General features: G+C 42.9%; 1 protein-coding gene across 6 annotated transcripts in view; it reads left to right on the top strand.

Moving 5' to 3' along the window:
• Positions 1-18,589, top strand: part of SH2B2 (SH2B adaptor protein 2) — a 76,760-nt gene that overhangs the window by 17,072 nt on the left and 41,099 nt on the right. Inside the window, exon 3 of one of the 6 annotated variants that reach the window (XM_087926800.1) lies at positions 15-387. The exons of 4 other annotated variants lie outside the window; for them this stretch is intronic. The gene's annotated coding sequence lies outside the window, so the exon portion shown is untranslated. Of the gene's footprint in view, positions 1-14; positions 388-14,991; positions 15,094-18,589 lie in introns of those variants that run through there. One more of the 6 variants, XM_087926807.1, reaches the window with a different exon arrangement.

Here is an 18,589-nt window from a genome sequence, read left to right as displayed (position 1 = left end):
TTTTTCTTCCTTAGCTTGGCAAGCAGGTGACTGAATAAAGGAATATACAACCACTGGATATCTCCACACAAAGCAAAATTGCGATACTGAAAGTCTATTTCAATATGAAGCAAAAATTAAGAACACGGGCGCATAAGCTCAAACTGACAAGAGGGAAGTTCAAAAGAAAAAGTTAGACTGTTTTTCCCACAGAAAAGGTAGTGGGAGCTTCAAACCAACTTCCAGGAAAAGTAACAGATCTAACAGATAATCAGAGTTCGAAGGGACCTTGTAGGTCATCTAGTCCAACCCCCTACCCAAGCAGGAGACCCTACACCATTTCTGACAAATGGCAGTCCAATCTCTTCTTGAAAGTCTCAAGTGATGAAACTCACACAACTTCCAAGGGCAAGCTGTTCCATTGGTTGATTGTTCTCACTGTCAGAAAGTTTCTCCTTATTTCCAGGTTGAATCTCTCCTTGTTCAGTTTCCATTCATTATTCCTTGTCTGGCCTACAGGCTCTTTAGAAAATAGCTTGACCCCTTCCTCTCTGTGGTAACCCCTTAAATATTGGAAGACTGCTATCATGTCTCCCCTGGTCCTTCTCTTTACTAGACTAGCCAAGCCCAGTTCCTGCAACCGTTCGTTGTATGTTTTAGCCTCCAGTCCCCTAATCATCCTGGTTGCTCTTCTCTGTACTATTTCTAGAGTCTCAACATCTTATTTATAATGTGGTGAACAAAACTGGATGCAGTACTCTAGGTGTGGTCTTACTAAGGCTTTATTAGAGTGGCATTAGTACTTCCCTTGATTTTGATTATATCCCTCTGTTAATACAATTTAGGATTGCATTAGCTTTTTTGGCTGCTGCTGCACACTGCTGGCTCATATTTAGCTGGTTGTCCACGAAGACTCCAAGATCCCTCTCACAATTACTGCTATTGAGCCTGGTTTCACCCGGTCTATATGTATACTTTTCGTTTTTCTTGCCTTAGTGTAGGAATTTACTTTTTTCTACATTGACCCCCAATAGAGGTCAATCATCAGTAACGGAGTTTAAACGTGCTTGAGGTAAACAGATATCCATCACCTGACAAAAATTAAAAGTAAAATAAAAATGAATAGAATATAAAAATAATAAATAAATATAATAAATAAAAAGAAAGCAAACAACAAACTCAAAGGACAGACTTGATAGACAACCAGGGTTCTTTTTTCTGCCATCTATTTTCTATATTTCTATTTATTTTAGAGAAAAGGCAAAGGAAGAGAAGTACCATACATAAGAATTTACACTGTGATGTTTGGCATCAATATTTGATTGAAAAAAGATTTACTTCCTCTCTCACTATGCTACAGGTCTGAGTCATCTGTCAAAATTAGCGGATTTGGATCAGACCACAGAAAAACTATTTTTTTCCATGACACTAAATCTGGGAAATCCAACATCACAGGTTGCACCAAAATAGCTTTGGAAACATTGAGAGTGGGTGGCTTTTTTAAATGGACAAAGACATAATGCTGTGTGTTTCTCAAATATATGTGCTTAAAAACTTGTACTTGCTGAGAATCATTCTTTCTAGATTCTAAGATCCAGGATCTTGATTGTTAAATGCATTGGGAATACATTCTGATGTCTTGCATAGTGCAAAATTACAGGCATAGCTTCAAATACGAGGACTTTTAATCAATGGCTTTTTACTTTTGATTTTTCCAGGTAAATTTTCACCTGGAGCAAGGCATCCAAGAAGACCCTCAATATTATGGCTATTAAATTTTTAGGTAGTTCTGGGGTCTGATAGAGCAAAAAAAAAAGAAAATATTGATGATTACTGTATGTGCCATCGAGTCATTTTTGACTTCTTTAACCACACAGAACAAAATAAAAAGCAAATATTGATGACACAGATTGAGAAAAAGCTACTGAGCATAACCTCTGGGGTTCATAGATTGAAGTTTAATAGAAAGTCTGCCACCCTGCAGGGTTTTGTTCTTGCCTGTTTCCTTTGGTTAGCACTATTGAAGGGGAAGTACAGGTAGTCCTTGTCTTACGACTGTAATTGAGTTCACAGTTACAGTTATTAATCATTAAGCGGGGTATCACATTACCATAATTTTACTACTTATTTTGCGGTGGTCATTAAGCAGATGTTACAGTAATTAAGCATATCTATTGTTTGGTATAGGCATTTTTTACTGGAAATTGGAAGTAAAGAACGTCATAAATCACAGTCACATGTGACTGTGGGATGCTGCAAATGGCCGTAAATTCAGGCCAGTCACCAAGTGCCCAAAATGCAGTCACATGTAGTCTGACATAACTTCAGACCAGGATTGTAAGTAAGTGTTTTGGGGTCTACCATAGTTTCAAACGTTCCCAAGTTTAGGACTAAACTTTTTGATGCGGACCACCTATAATTGAAGCCACTTCTTAGCCTAAACAAGCATATAACATATCTTATGGTATAACCTATACCATTTTGGACAAATAGCTGTCCAATCTCTCCTTTAAAACTTCTTCCACAACTTCTAGAGGCTAACCGTTCCACTGATTAATTGTTCTCACTATCAGAAAATTTCTCCTTATTTCTAGGTTGGTTCTCTCTTTAATGATCTTCCACCTGTTACTTCTCCTGCCCTCAGGTGTCTTGGAGAATACGCTGACCCTCTCCTCTCTGTGACAGCCCCTCAAGTAGTATAAGACAGCTATCATATCACCCTTAGTCCTTTTCTTTGTTAGATTAGACCAGGGGTGTCAAACTCAAGGCCCACGGACCTGATCTGGGCCATGGGGTGCTTAAATCTGGACCACAGGGCTGGCCTGGAAATATGAAAGGACCGGCCTGCGGTGCCTCTGGTGGCTAAAATGGGCTTCATGTGGCCCCCGCACCTCGTTTTCATCCTCTATGGCCTCCTGCAGCATTCTGCCAGCCAAAAATGGGCCAAAAACGAGCCTGAAAACAGGCTGAGAAACAGTGCCAAAAACAGGCCAAAAAGGCTTGAAAATGGGCCAAAAAGCAACCTGGAAAGGGGCCCCAAAACGGCCAGCAGAGCGCTGCAGGAGGCCATGGAAGGTGAAAATGAGGCACGGGGGGGCCACAAACAGACACCCCGTGCCCTGTTTTGGCCGACAGGCTGCTGCAAGAAGCATCCGTCCTCCCCCTGCCCGCAGCCTGTGAAGAAGAACTACAATGCTGATCCAGCCCTCAAAGAAATCCAGTTTGACACCCCTGGGTTAGATATTCCCAATTCCCTCAATTGTTCATCATACGGTTTAGCTTCCAGATCTCTTATCATCTTTGTTGCTTCTCTCTGCGCTTATTATACATACATATATACATGATGCATACATACACGTGCACATACATATACTGTGCTCTCCCTCCCACTCCGTCGTTTGTGTGTGTGTGTGTAAATAACCCCAGAACTGAATAGACCTATTCTTGAGGAGAATTGTTGTTCTTGAGACATCAATATATACCATATTTTATTCTGACCTTTGCGTGGACCTCATAGTACTTCCTCTAAATACTCTTAAGATGATAATAACAAACTGCAACCTTTGTTGAGTTGTTTCTCCACTCTTCTAAAGATGATTACAGGATTATTTTCTGTCACCCGCACATTCGAGGAAATGTCATAGATGGAACAAGAGTAAAATAATGCGGTTTTGGAAAGGATGGTATTTCTAGTAGGTTTAATAGTTTTTAAATGTTTCTTCCTTTTTTCTCCTGTCTTTGGATTCTGATCCTCAGTTGGGAAAAAAAAACACTTCGATTGACTAGACAACCTGTATGTACTAAGAAGGTTGCACTAAATATCTCTTGCCAGTCTAGCACTGACTAGCACTGTTGATGATACCTAGTTTGGGTATCAAAATGTCTGCAAGAAAACAACCAAGCTCAGAGAGCACAAACGATCCATAATTTCAACCCTGAGCCACAATGTCTATGGAGATTCTCAGTCACACAGGTCATGGTTGTCTCAAAGATGCTTTGTCAAAAGGCAACTGGATTATGTTTTTCCCTTATGGTGAGGGGATGGAAGGATTAGTTCTGACAGGTTTTTGATAGGTCAGAACTAATTCTTCCATCTCCCCTCACCATCCATCCAGAACTAACGTAGCTTCTTGGATGAGAAGCGAAATGTCTTATTTTTCCTCAAGGGAAAAATGTAGCCCAGTTGTTTTTGAACAAGCAACTTTGAGACAACCTGACCTACATATATTCTCCTTTATTGGTCTTGCTAGTTTGGACCATAAAGCAGTGAATTGGGGTTCCTTTTCCCTTTTAGTTGCCCACATAGAAGCAGAAGCTTAAACTGGAATGGGATTTAGCCAGTGGTAGCAGAATTCTGCTCATTTACATGTCCAAACTATCCCTGAAGCACCAAAGACTTTAGCCCTGAATTTTTTGCTACATTTGTACTCAGCAGAATGACAAAGAGATAAAGCTAAGCTTTCAGCTAGTCCTTGCGTTCTGACTTTTATTGAAATGGATGGTCGACGTAGGTCTTGGTGTGTATTTGAGTATCTGCTGGAAAAAGCAACAAAATTCACACTAGAGTTTTCTCTCTGTTTCTTACTGACACTGCTTTGCACTGGACTGTGAGCCAATCTTCTTGTGGTGCCATTTGGTGCCGCCTTGTACCTCTCTGCTGTTTAATAGTTGAAACTCTTGTGAAATTCTCTGAACGCTGAGTTGTAAACTGGCAGGCTCTGAGTCTCAACAATTCCCTTTTTATTGGCTTTAAAAAGAAAAAAGGAAAAGAAACAAAAGAAACAAAGCCTTGACTTTTTTGTAACTGAAAAGCAACCCGATTGTGACTCTTCATTGAAGCTCTAGCTTATCCATTTCTCTATTTTTATGTAAAACTGAAATCTTTTTCCTTTGGGGGAAGAGATTATGTCGTTATCTCTTCTTCTCAATTAAATGCTATTCTTAAAAATTGAAAAACCTTTTTTCTGGCAATTCTTGCTTCTCATGAACTGGCTGTCTTTTTAATTTTCCTAGCCAAAAATGGGCTGCTGATTAGGATTCATGTTTATTTGGACCAGGGGCGTCTCACAAATTATCCGTGATCTGTCTTTCCTCTAAAGATGGAGTTGGATGGTGTATCCCACTATAATCTGTTGTGATTGTTTTGCAGGCTGTCTGGAGTGTATTAAAGAGCTAGAGCTTGATGGAAGAATACCAATATGCAAATGCGGGTCTTGCATTGTTCTCATATTTTTAATAAAATGTACAGCATCATTTGTTGCTTCGATCAATTAAAAAACTCTATGCGCTCATTTCCCCTTTGAAATAATTTTTTTCATCTATCTCCCAGGCATACAGATTTGGACTCATCTTTTGTGAATTTGCCGTTCAAACACAAAATAAATCTTAACTGCCTAAACTGAATTCTAGTACTTATGGTTCTTGACTGGAATAAAAATACATAGGGAAAATCTCAGAAGCTGAGTCAGCAAAACTTCTAATTGGCAATAGAGCAAGTCCTCAAAGTACAACCAGTTGCTAACAACTGTTTGAGGTTACGGTGGACCCACACAAACTTTACTTATGGCCTGGTTCTAAGTTCTGACAGCTGAGTATTTTGGGTGCTCAGAAGCCGGCCTGCATTTACTGCTGTTTGCATGGTCTCATAGTTATGTGACCATGAATGTATAATTTTTTTGCCCCAAACAGGTGTTTACTTCTGATTTGGAGGTGGGGAAATGCCCCATCATCAACAATGGGTATGCTTAAGGATTGCCATGTTTCCTTAATGGTGACCTATTGAATCAGGACGCCATGGGGTGATCCGCTTTACAACGTAACGACTTACAATTGAAAAGGACAGGTTCTCCCATGAGCTGTTCAGAGCATCCAGTAGTGGGCGGTGCTTCAGTCTCTACATGTCTAGGCTGGGCTTAATTTGTGGAATGCTCCTCCTCCTCCACGGGACTCCTCCCCAGCGTTCCCCAGTTTTTGGCTCAGCCTCATGAGGGATAGGCAGTGCTTTTTTGTTACCCCTTGGCCGAAACAGGAGAATTTCTCTTTTCAGGTTTGAAGACAGTCAATTTGTCTTTCAGGTTCTCTCAAAAATTGCTTAATGATCTACCCATGCTGCCTTTTCCATCTGGCCATCGGTGATTGCTATATCAGGAAGCGCTTCTTGCGCCCTGAAGCGGAGGGAGGCTTTGGCTTCGTTCTGTGCCCCCCCAACCGCTAGCATTGCCCTTGCCATAGCGATAGCTGTTCTGTTTTAACAAACTAATGGCGTGGTTTTGTTTCTCTCGCTCACAACCAAGTTGTATCACAGTTTTCCCCCCCAGAACGCCACCTTGGGGTGAAGGGCTTAAACATCTGGTTATTTTCACCCCTCCCAGCCATTTAGTACTAAGGGAAAGCTGTCTGGAGCTAATCCCTTCTCACAGCAGGAGATAGCTGCTGGTGCACATGCCAAAAATAATGGCCGGTCGCCATTTTGTTGTAGGTGGACCGCATGGCTACACAGAGTGCGAATCTTCTGTAGGCCCGCGTGAGGTGGTTTCTTATTCCCGATCAGAGGGTCTTTATTCAAAAACCCCAAGGAATTATTGCAGCCTCGTTTTAAACCATATTCAAGGCCATCTGTTATTCTTGTTGGCTTAACCCTCACAGTTCTCCCTAACCAGCGGCACAACAGCGAGCACCTAGGCCAGTGTCCGCCTGTGCAGGGAAGCTGTTGAAGGCCTGTGATTAATACTTTGGCTTGTTAGGCGTTCTCAATTTGGCTGATTGGGATATCCAATTAAATTAGCTGTTATATTGATATATATTTACATACATATATACACTAATAAGAATATTTATAATAATAAGAATAATAATAACAATATAATAATACCAGTAATATAATAATAAATGTATTGTTATTGAAATACAACTCATATTAGAAACATATATATACATATTTATATCTTAAAAGGGGGGATTTCGATTTCAGGGCACCCTGTCCACCCTTGATCAGGCCCCTGGGCATGGCAACCTCTTATACAGCATAGTACTAAATAACAAGCATTCTGTAAAATCTCTAATCGAAATGGCAGGTGGTAGTGGTTCCCAGACCTCAACCTCAAGGGTCAAGTCTAAATCTCAGCACAAATCTAAACAGACAAAAGGGAATTCTAAGGCCTCAGAAAAAGACACCAACAGGCGCCAGAAGGCATTGGAAAGACAAATAGATAAGTGCACACGGGAGGCACACAGGACTTCTCAAGCTTCTTTGCCTCCCAGTCCAGTACCATCTTCCTCTTCCCACCCTCCTCCTCCCCTAGATCTCTCCCTCTCATCCAGGCGCAGTGTGGCTCCACAGTCAACACGCCCAGTCAACTGGATCACCAGCCATGCAAAGGGCACCTGAAGCGACGTTCACACCAACTGGTGCCGGTCTTCGACAGGACCAAACTCTTCCAGACGAAGTGCCAGAGAGGATGAAGGCCTGGATGGAGATGGCTATCCTTCAAGGAATCGCAGCAGGCCTGCAACATGTGGTTCTGACCAGGGATCAGCCTGCACCTACTGAGTATGATTCCCAATCAGTTCGATCATTGGCCAGGTCGAAGCAATGCTATACCCGGGTACAGTTTCAAGGGGATATGCTCCTCCAAGGGCCACAGGAGGAGGAGACAGAAGAGATAGACACATTGATCCGATGGAACAGATTAAATTGGGATCAATACATGACAGTGACCTGGCCCTTTCAGAAGCGGACCCCTTAGAAAGGGGATGTCTGAGGATGAGGGCCTTGTTCCTGACCAACCTGTATTTACAGGCTTATTCCGCCCACACCTATTCAAATTACTATTGTTTAAGGCCAAAAACACTGCGTGCCTGGACAAGCCGGCCCCTTCTACCACTCCCAACTCCTTCAGAAGAGGGACCAGAAGATCTAATTTTCAGCCACCCAGTATTCGAGGCAGATGTGATTCCAGTTCCTCACATGTTTGCAGACCCGGTACAGAAACAGTGGGCTTCTGCAGCAGTGTACCCTGCCCCCATGGGTTATGACAGGAAATACTTTAATTTGGCCCCTGATTTCATAAAATTGTTGAATACTCCCAAGGTAGATGAACCTATTGTGGGATTAGCTTCCTCGTCCTCCATCCCCAGTGCAGAGCTGGAGGCATTAAAGCCGGAGGAAAAACGGGCCGAGCTGGCCCTACGCAGGACCCATCAGTCTGATGCCATGTCCACTTCCTTCTTTACCTGTTCTTCCCTTAGATGGCTCCGGCTATTACGGGAGCATGTCCCCAATTCTAACACTAGAGCACACCAAGACATTGCAAAGCTTATAGCAGCCGCTGAATTCTCAGCTGACACAACCTTTCATGCAGTTAAGTTTTCAGCCAGAGCCATTATTTCACATGTCACAGCGCGACGCTTGCTATGGTTAAAGAATTGGCAAGCGGATATTAAACATAAATGCAATCTTGCTTCATCTCCTCTTGTGGGAGACAGATTGTTTGGCCCTTCCCTTGATCTGATGATTATCGAAACTCGAAACAAAAAGAAAATTCTACCTTCCCTTTTTTGGAAGTCAGATCCTAGAAACCCTCAATCCTTTGGGAAGGGATCCTTTTGGCCCTTTTATCAGGGACCATTCACAACCAGATACCAGAGGACACCCCCCCCCAATCTTTCTGACCAGGTCAGCAGCCAGAGAGCTCCGACTTCGGGGATAGGAACTGAAGGGGTGGCCAGTCCAAGAGATCCTTTCGAGGAGCAGGAAATAGAACTTTCCGGTGTCCAAGATAACCCCATGGACCCCACTCCCATTGGTGGCCACCTTAAATTATTCACGGACCAATGGGACTCCTCAACATCTGATTCCTGGGTCAGAGACATGATCAGATCCGGCCTCGCGCTAGAGTTTCAATCCACTCCCTCAGACTTCTTTATGTCCTGCCCCCTTTCCAGAGATCTGGTTAAATGAAATCTTATGGAAACAGCTATCCAACACCTACTGGACATACGAGCCATCCAACCAGTAGCTACCGAACAATGAGGACGAGGTTTCTATTCACATCTTTTTGTTGTTCCCAAAAGTTCGGGGGGGGTGGAGAGCAATTTTAGATTTGAAACGTCTTAACCAATTCTTAGTATATTGCAAGTTTAAAATGCACACCCTGCAATCCATCTTACTCGGCATCAGAAAAGGTGACGTCCTTATGTCCATAGATCTGATGGAGGTGTACTTACATGTTCCTATTCGGCCTTCCCACTATAAATTTCTACAATTCTGTTACAATAACCACCATTTTGAATATGCGGCTCTTCCTTTCGGACTAGCATCTACCCCCAGGACCTTCACAAAGGTTCTCGCAGCTCTTGCTGCTCATCTCCGAGGTGTACCTGTACGACTCCAGTGTTACCTTGATGATATATTAATATTGTCATCTTCCGTTCATCAAGCACCCAGAGATACTCAGACCACATCTCATGTATATCTATTATTCCTTGGGCCCGCCTCCACACTAGATCCCTCCAGTGGTTCCTGCTCCCGTACCAGCGATCTGGCCAAAGCAACTCCAAATACAAGGTCAAGGTTCCATCAAAGGTCCTCATATCTCTCCACTGGTGAACCAGACCAGTCATAAACAGAGGTCGTCTCTTCAAAGAGCCCCACAGACTTACCATCACCACCGATGCCAGCCTGTTTGGATGGGGAGCTCACTTTCAATCGCTCACAGCACAAGGCCTCTGGTCCTCCATAGAACAGTCGTGCATCATAAACCGGCTGGAGTTTTGAGCAGTACACCTGGCTCTCCGCAGCTTCCTTCCACAGGTACGCAATCAACACATACTAATATTGATCGACAACGTAATAGCAAAAGCTCACATAAACAGGGGCACACAGTCAAAACACCTCATGCGGGAAGTGGAGTGCTTGTGTCATTGGGCGGAGAGCAACCTACTTTCCATCAGAGCAGAGCACATTTTGGGACTGTCAAATACACAGGCAGACTGGCTAAGCAGGACCTCGATCGATCAATCAGAGTGGCGCCTCCATCTGACCCTGTTTCAAGAGGCAGTCAGGACATTTGGACAGCCAGTGGTAGACCTTCCCCCCTCGACGCTCAGCTCCCAGTATTTTTTTCCAGGTACCCCTCGCAAGGAGTGGAAAACTTCAATGTGCTCCGCTGCCGTTGGCCCCCGGGACTTTTGTACACATTCCCGCCACTTACACTGCTTCCCAAGGTCATCCAGAAGCTGCTAGACGAGAGGGCGGAGCTGCTTCTAGTAGCTTCTTACTGGCCCAGACGGCTGTGGTTTGCAGACCTCCGCTGTCTATCCATTTCAACACCATGGAGAATTCCGCCGGACAGGGTCTTGCTAACCCCTTCAACATCCGGATCCTCAATGATTACACCTGACCATCTGGAGATTGAGCGGAGTCATCTGAAGAGCAAAAAGTTTTCCAACAGAGTTATCACCACTATCCAAGCCACCAGACGCCCCTCAACAACTTGCATTTACAATGCCATGTGGTTCAGTTTCTGCAAATGGTGTACCAAGTCTCAAATTGATCCCATCTCTCCATCTGTGGCTCAAATCCTAGAGTTCTTACAAGAGGGGCTTGACAAGGGATTATCACCTAATACATTGAAAAGACAGGTGGTGGCCTTGGCGTCAGTTAACACTTGTGAAGGTCTACTATCTCTTTCCCATTACCCATGCATACGGAGTTTCCTTCAAGGAGCCACAAATTTTCCCCCTGCCAGCGGTTCACCATTATCCCACCTGGGACCTTAACAAGGTCCTTCTTGTACTCACTAAGGGCCCTTTCGAACCCTTGAAATAGTCAAGTCTCCAATTTCTGACGTATAAAGTAGTTTTCCTTGTAGCGATCACTTCTGCTCGTCGTATTTCGGAACTTGTAGCTTTGTTGATCAGACAAGATCTTTGTGTCTTCCATTCTGACCAGGCGGTCCTTCATCCTGATCCTACGTTTATACCCAAAATTAATTCAGCTTTTCACAGGGCACAAGAGCTGATACTTCCTAATTTTTATCCCAGACCATCCCAAGGGTTGGAAGTACAATGGCATTGGCTTGATGTGAGGCGAGCATTGCAAATATATATTCACCGCACAGTGACTTTCAGAAAAACGGAAGCCTTATTTGTGTCATTTCAGCCCAACACTCAGGGATGCAAGGTCTCCTCTTCTATAGTAGGCTGTTGGATGCGGGCCGCGATAGCGAAAACGTATCAGACTCAATCACTACAGGTGTCCAGGGGCATAACAGCTCATTCAACAAGGAGCGCCACAACATCGGCAGCGTGGGCCACACAGGCGCCAATAACTGAAACTTGTCGAGCAGCAACGTGGGCCTCTCCATCGCTGGGGAGGAGTCCCGTGGAGGAGGAGGAACGTTGCACAAATTAAGCCCAGCCTAGACATGGAGAGACTGAAGCACTTCCCACTACTGGATGCTTTTCACAGCTCAAAGAGAACAGGTGTGTCAGGTAAGTACCAACACCCTTTCCATTAAAGCCATAAGTTGTGAATTGCATCTGCCAATTTACCTCTTCCACAGAAGCTGCTTTTCATGCAGAAGAATTCAGACCCTGGTGTATTTCCTTGATAAGAAATGTTGATTAAGAAATATTACTCCTCCCTCAAAAAACAGAGTTCTATTTAATTTTATTTTAATTTCACAACATATAGACAGATTTAACCATAGTTTTAATTGGGATAATGTGACCATTCTAAACTAAGCCAAGTCCAAAAACATCAGAGAATTTCTAGATGACTGGAACTCTGACACATTAACTAGAAACAATGCAAAATTCACCCAACCCAAAAAGGAACAAAAAGACACAATAACCTCTCCACCAGCAATCAGAATCCAGATTAGCACAGATTAACTCAAAGGTTAACATCAGACCAACAATCAAGCAAACAATATCCTAATGAAAAAACTGACAAAAAAGCCAACAACGAGTAGCCCAACCAAAGAATCTCTAAGACCGTCCCCACCAACACTGACAGGCAAGACACCAGAATATAAACTGAGAGCAAGCTGCACTCCTTACTAGCACTGATGATGTTACCTAGTTTGGGTAATGAAACATCTGCAAGAAAACAAGCAAGCACAGAGAGCACCAAGGACCCCTCATGTCAACCCTGAGCTACAAATATTCTCCTGTATTAGAATTTTATTTAAAAGTGATCTGAAGGAAACTTGACTTGTTAAAAGCATTGGTTCTTTGTGTGCAGGAAGTGGATACAATATGTTTAATGCTTCAGTCCATGGCTCTATGATCAGTCATCCGAGTGATGAGTTTCAAGTAAATGAAGTCATCCATCAAGGAAATCTGTCGGTCTTGCGTGATATGAAGGGAAAACCCAGTGAAGGATGGAAAAATATTCAACATTACACTGGGTGAGGCAGTTGATTTGCAAAAGCCTTATGACCTGGTCAGTTAGCTGCATCTTATCTGATGGAGAATCAATCTGACAAGGAAGAGTTTGGTTGTCATTCTCATTTAGTTCTGGCAAACGTAGGGAGGGGAGGTGGAATAAAAGATAGGAGCATGTGGAAGATGAAGTAGATACTTATGGACACAGTGATGGAAGGAGCGTCTATTTTTATTATGGGATGGGAAAACTGGTGCAGACCACACACTCATGAGGCGACTCTGTCTTAGCCCAACAATCCTCATGCAGAATTAAGAAAGTCCTGTTGCAATTTTAGAGAGAGGGCAGAATATAGATGTAATAATTCATTTATGCCCTTATTATTTTGTAATCCTATACTGCTTTAATCCTTCACTGACCTGTCCTATGACCATAATCATTGTGTTCACCTATTTATGTTTTCCCAAAATATCAGATTATAAGTAAACAAGCTGGATTCACAGGTAGCGTGCTGAAGATTTAAAAACAAAACAAATAAAAAAGTCTGATTAAATATAACTGTTAATGGTACCGAAGAAAGAAAATAGTAAAGAATCCACAGAGACTATCTTGGAGAAGGAAGGGAACTGCCATCACTACAACCAAAGGCAAGATTTATCCGTCTGTTTGAACAGAGTAGTGAAGCCTTCAAAACTGATGTCAGTCCTTCGAGGAAGGCCAAGTCAGGCAACAGACTCCACATGAAATAGTAGTAGCACTTAGACTTATATACCGCTTCACAGTGCTGTGCAGTCCTCTCTAAGTAGTTTACAGCAGCGGTCGCCAACTGATGGGCCGCGGCCCACTGGTGGGCTGAGAGAAAAATTTGATGGGCCACAGAGAAATCTCACCCCCAGAGTACCCCCACAAAACAATTAATCCAAGTTGTGCCAAAATACAATGCCGCCCACATGGCCCGCAGGAACCCTCCCTGCCCACTCACTCCTTACCCGGTAAACTTGCCTGCTAAATTGCTATTTTTCCTTTTTCCGACCATCATTTGTTCTGCTGTTCTGGGAGATTTAGATTAGCTAGGAAGCAGGAAGTGGTTGGATTTCTTGCTTTCTAGCTAGTCTTCAGATCTTTGGCTCTGCTTTTAAGCAGAGCCGAAGCTCCCCTAGGACTGAAGGTTCTATTATTCAGTGCAGACTCAGGGCAAGCAAATTTTATGTGACAGACTGAGCTAGCTGATGGCAGATAGATCTCTGAATGAATCTGTGATTCTGTGAGCAACTCAATCTGCCTGCCTGCTTTGCCTGATTTTGTGTAAAAGTTGCTCTTTTTTATAAAAAATTCAATATTTATATAAATATGTATAATATTTACATACAAGCCATGCCCAGCCAGTCACATGACCACCCAGCTACACCCACAATTAGGCCATGCCCACAGAACAAGTCAGTGGTCCCTGGGATCTAAAATTATGACTTTGGTGGTCCCCGAGGTCCAAAAGGTTGGCGACCCCTTGTTTACAGCGTCAGAATATTGGCCCCAATTAACTGGATCCTCATTTTACTGACCTCTGAAAGATGGAAGATTGAGTCAACCTTGAGCCGCATTAGGATTGAACTCAAGGTTGTGGGCAGAGTTTGCCTGCAACATTGCATTCTAATCACTGCACCACCAGGATTCATTGTTGGAACTTTATTGATATTATAGGCTATAATAACAATTTTAAAAGCTGACAGTGTGCCCCCTTCCTTCCCTCTTAAACCAAAGAGAATCAGGGTGGGACAGTCTTAAATTTCTTTCTCATGCTGTCTTGTCTTCTGGGGCTAATTCATATTTTGCTGTTGGTCTTTTCATTCCTTCTTCAAGGTCAACTCTGTGGTTCTGTACAGAAATAAGCAGTATCTATATCCATGATGGGTATTTCCAGTCATAGCTGTAACTGTATTCTGGAATAGATGTCAGATGCCATAGCATGATGGAACTGAATATGCTTGGCATGCAAAAGGTCCTCTATTCAGACCCCGGCATCTTGGGAATAAAATTTATCACCCATTGAAAGTGAAGACTTTGAAACGTGTCCATGGATAGGCTCCAGACCACACGATTGGATTCCATTATCCTTGAGCCAAGTCTATGCTTGGAGCTGTGGATGTATGTAACCAGGATGGGGCTCTTCTGCCATTACCAATATTCTGATTGATAGTCAGTGAAACACCAAACAGAGATTTTGTGTGTTTGGAAGGGAGATCTTAGCTAAATTTAGTATTCAACGTATCTCATTACCTAGAAAAGTTCTGGTCCCTGAATAGATTCAGGAAGAGGCTGACATCTCTAAAAAACGTTTCAGTGCTTCGTTGCATTGATTAGACAGGTGGATCCATTGGTCCCCAAATGTGATGAACTGATATGCATACTTGGAAAACTGTTGGGGGTATATAGGATTATCGTAGGCAGTTGTGCAAAATGGCTTGTGGGGAAAATCTCTTCATAGAATAGTTACTATGAAGCTACCATCAGCTGTAAAACATTCATTTACCTGAATACTAATATGTCACTTCCTCTGAAGGTGTCTCTACTACACAGATGTCAAGTTTGATTGCATTACATATCACAATGGTTTTTTTGCCTTTGTGGAGCCAGGATGGGCATGGCCTGCGCGGGATGCATCCAGCCCATGGGACGCCAGTTTGACAGGCCTGCTCTACTAGCTCTGCTTACCTTCCTTCTTTTTCTTGGTAGGTGAATATACTTCTCAAGGAAGCAGTAGGGGATAGCAATTCATACAGGTAGATCTCAATTTACAACCACAATTGAGCCCAAAATTTATGTTGCTAAGTGAGATATGTGTTAAGTGAATTCCCCCCCCCCACTTTACAACTATTCTCCCCACATTTGTTAACTGAATCACTGCAGTTCTTAAAATAGTAACATGGTTGTTAATTGAATCTGGTTTCCTCATTGATTTTCCTTGTCAGAAGGTCGCAAAAGGGGATCACATGATTCTTGGACACTGCAACTGTCACAAATGTGAATCACTTGTCAAGTAAATCATGGGACCATGGGGCTGTGGCAACGGTGTCATTCCCCTGTCGGAGTCTGAATCTGAGGAGAAAGCCGAACAGCTGACAGGGAATGGGAATGTGGCTCCATTGGCGGTGGAGGAGGCTGAGGAAGGACAAAGTCCAGCTGGGCAGAGCAGGGGAGAGATAGAACAAGGGAGAGGGAGTTCAGAGGAAGAACCAAGCCCACCCCCTCTTCATCCTAGGGCACACAGGGAGGAATGGAGAAGAGAGCAACGTGGGTTGTGTGGTTTATGGGTAAGGAAAGGGCCCTGATTCTCTTCATTAGCCACAGCTGGAAAGACAGTTTATAAGAGAGGCAGGCTGCGTGCGGAAGGCTGTTGGGAGCAAATGTGACTTTATCTTGTGTTATCGTGGCGTCTGTGTTCGTGGCGTCTTCCCAACTGTGTGAGTTTTGCCATGCTTTCAAGTTTGAAATTCTTGCTCCTGCCCTGCCAAACGAACTACTTCAGTTTGGCTTGTTTGGATTTTAAGTTACAGTTTGTGTTGACCATATTTTGGACTTAATTCTCTGCAGCCAAAGGCTGTTCCTGGGAGAGTTTTTCTCCAGCCAGAAGGTAACCTGGACATTGGGGCAAAGTTGGAGATAATAAAGGGACTCTTATTGATATTCTGACTGTGTTGCTTTTATGGCATGCCCCGGGTCATCACAAACGGTCATAAGTGTAAAAAATGGTCATAACTCACTTTTTTCAGTGCCGTTGTAACTTTGAACGGTCACTGAATGAACTGGTGTAAGTTGAGGACTACCTGTATTTATTTTCTAAAAAAGAGGTTATAAAAGCCGTTCAGTTTCCGTTCTTGGAAATTACACCCTATTTTTTTTTTATTTGAGACTTTTGTTTTAATAAAAAAAAATCAGATGGTTTGCAGTGTGTGACAGGTGCGGAAGGAAGGCACAGTGAAAATCCAAGATATAAAATGTCCTCTTTTGTGTTCTAAGTTCATAACCGCTGCTAGAATTAGAGAAGAAAGAAAAAAAATACCAGAAGATGAGAGCAATGTTTTCCAATAACCAGTAAAACAAAAGGGCCTTGGAATAATTGGCCGGGCCGTCGAGGATTGGAGATGGGCAAATCAGTCATCATAGTGAAACAGCCTCCGTGCTGCCTTGGAGCTGCCTCTGCTCTGAATACCAGTCTGGAAGTAAACAGCAGGCTGGGTTGTGGGATCCCACCGAAATCCAAAAATTAAACCGATAGCAATCTGCGGCTTATCTGAGGAAGTCATAGTTAGGATCTTTTTTTCACAGCTGCATAAATGTGGCTGGGCAACTTGACAAACATGTCTGTGTGGCGGAGTCAGCCAGCTATAAAAAGGTAGCAACGGTTTCTCGATTGTTGCTTGTGCCAGCAATATATTGGTGGATTCCACTATTTGGCTGGGCACTCTGAACTCTAAATGGAAGCTTTCTCTGTTCTTCCTGCGGCATCCTCTAACCTCATCTTGTAGCTTCTCTATAAGCCTTTGTGCCTTGTCAGCTTGGAAGGTTATCTTCGGTTAGAACAGAACTACTTCTCTGGCACTCAGACCCTGTGAGCTTTGCAGTTTAATTCCATGCAATAAAGGGAGCTGATACTGAAAGTGAGTTGTTGTAATGCTTGAGATAGCATTGTCCCCAAAAGAAAGGGTGTATGCAGATCTCTCTTCAACCGTAAGTACATTGCCTCCCTTCCTCCTGAATCTCACTTTCAAATTTCGCGCGAAAGGCTCGTTTTTGCTTGTCGGGTGGGTGGGTAGGTAAGGATGCAAAGTTTAAACCACACTAAACTACAGTATGTACAAAGGTTCAACGAACCACTGTGAACAAATTAATAAAACAGCAAATGTAACAGTGCTGATAAAAGTAGCCCAGTTTAACTTCAATTAAAGCAGTCAAACGCTGCCCAGATTCAATTCTTGATTGCAAATTTGGCATTCAGTTGGTAAGGCTCCTCCTATAATTCATCAAAATAGTCCACACCTTAAATGTTTTTTCTGTTACATAGCTTTTGTTCCATGTAATAGGCAAAGCGGCTATGGCATTTCTTTGAAAAAGTAGCTAAAATTTAGTGCCCAGCAATAAATATGCAAATAACGACAAATGCTGGTGAGTGGGAGATTGATTCTCCCTCTCTGTAATACAATCATGCATGTATATCAGTTAATTTATCTTCTACTTGGTAATGAGAATGCATAATTATTGACGGGGTAAGAGAGAGGGCTCCACCCTCATACCATTCACCCTCTTTATTAGTCTCTATTTAATTCTTGTTCCTTTTAATTGTTTTTTATTATGCTTTTATCATTCTGTAAGCTGCCTAGAGTTGCTTCAAGACTGAAATGGGTGTCATATCAAATCAAATAATAAAATAAAAATTCTTAAGCAATTCTTGGCCAACTTTTTCTCCAAAACTTTGGCTTGAATTATTGTATTCCTATAGGAATTATATTCAATAGTTTGTGAGAACAATGCAAATTCTTGGGATACAGATAACAATAGTTTATACAGGCCTGTCAAACCGGTGGCCCACTGGCTGGATATGTCACATGCAGGCCATGCCCAGCCCGGTTCCACAAAGGCAAAAAACATTGCGATACATCACAATCCGGCCCATGACACAATTGAGTTTGACACCCCTGGTCTATCACCATATATTGCACATGTAGATACATAAATAAGGTGTGATAGGAGACATTCACAGTGCTAGAGCTAGATTTTTAAACCATGGTATTGAACATGCTATAGGTGCCTGGGTCACATACAAGCTACAATAAGCCGTAATAGATGGCTTCATCCATCAGACTAAGTTAAAGGCAAGCTCATGGGAGTTTTTTTGTGATCTATAACAGGGGTCCCCAACCTTTTGGACCTCAGGGACCACCAAACTCATAATTTTAAATCCCACAGACCAGAGATCCTGGGAAAATCCCTCAAAAAGTCTGCAAGAAAATTCTCCACTTTGTTTTCCTACCGATCGTTCATTCTTTATTTGGGATTGCAGGATACCGTCTCCAGCTCTGTTCTCAAGGGAGTGGGGAGGGGGAGAGACTTCATGAAAGATGGCTTCATGCAAAGACAGCAGCAGAATCAGCAGAAGTCTTTCTTTCTCTCCCCCAAATTCTGCCAGAAATGAGTCTTTGTGAGATTTGTCATGCCAGCACAGCCTCT

The sequence above is a fragment of the Pseudonaja textilis genome, chromosome 1, assembly GCF_049901715.1.
Source record: "Pseudonaja textilis isolate UNSWEBS1 chromosome 1, rPseTex1.2, whole genome shotgun sequence".
Classification (NCBI taxonomy): Eukaryota; Metazoa; Chordata; class Lepidosauria; order Squamata; family Elapidae; genus Pseudonaja; species Pseudonaja textilis.
This window is presented reverse-complemented; position numbering and strand designations above follow the sequence as displayed.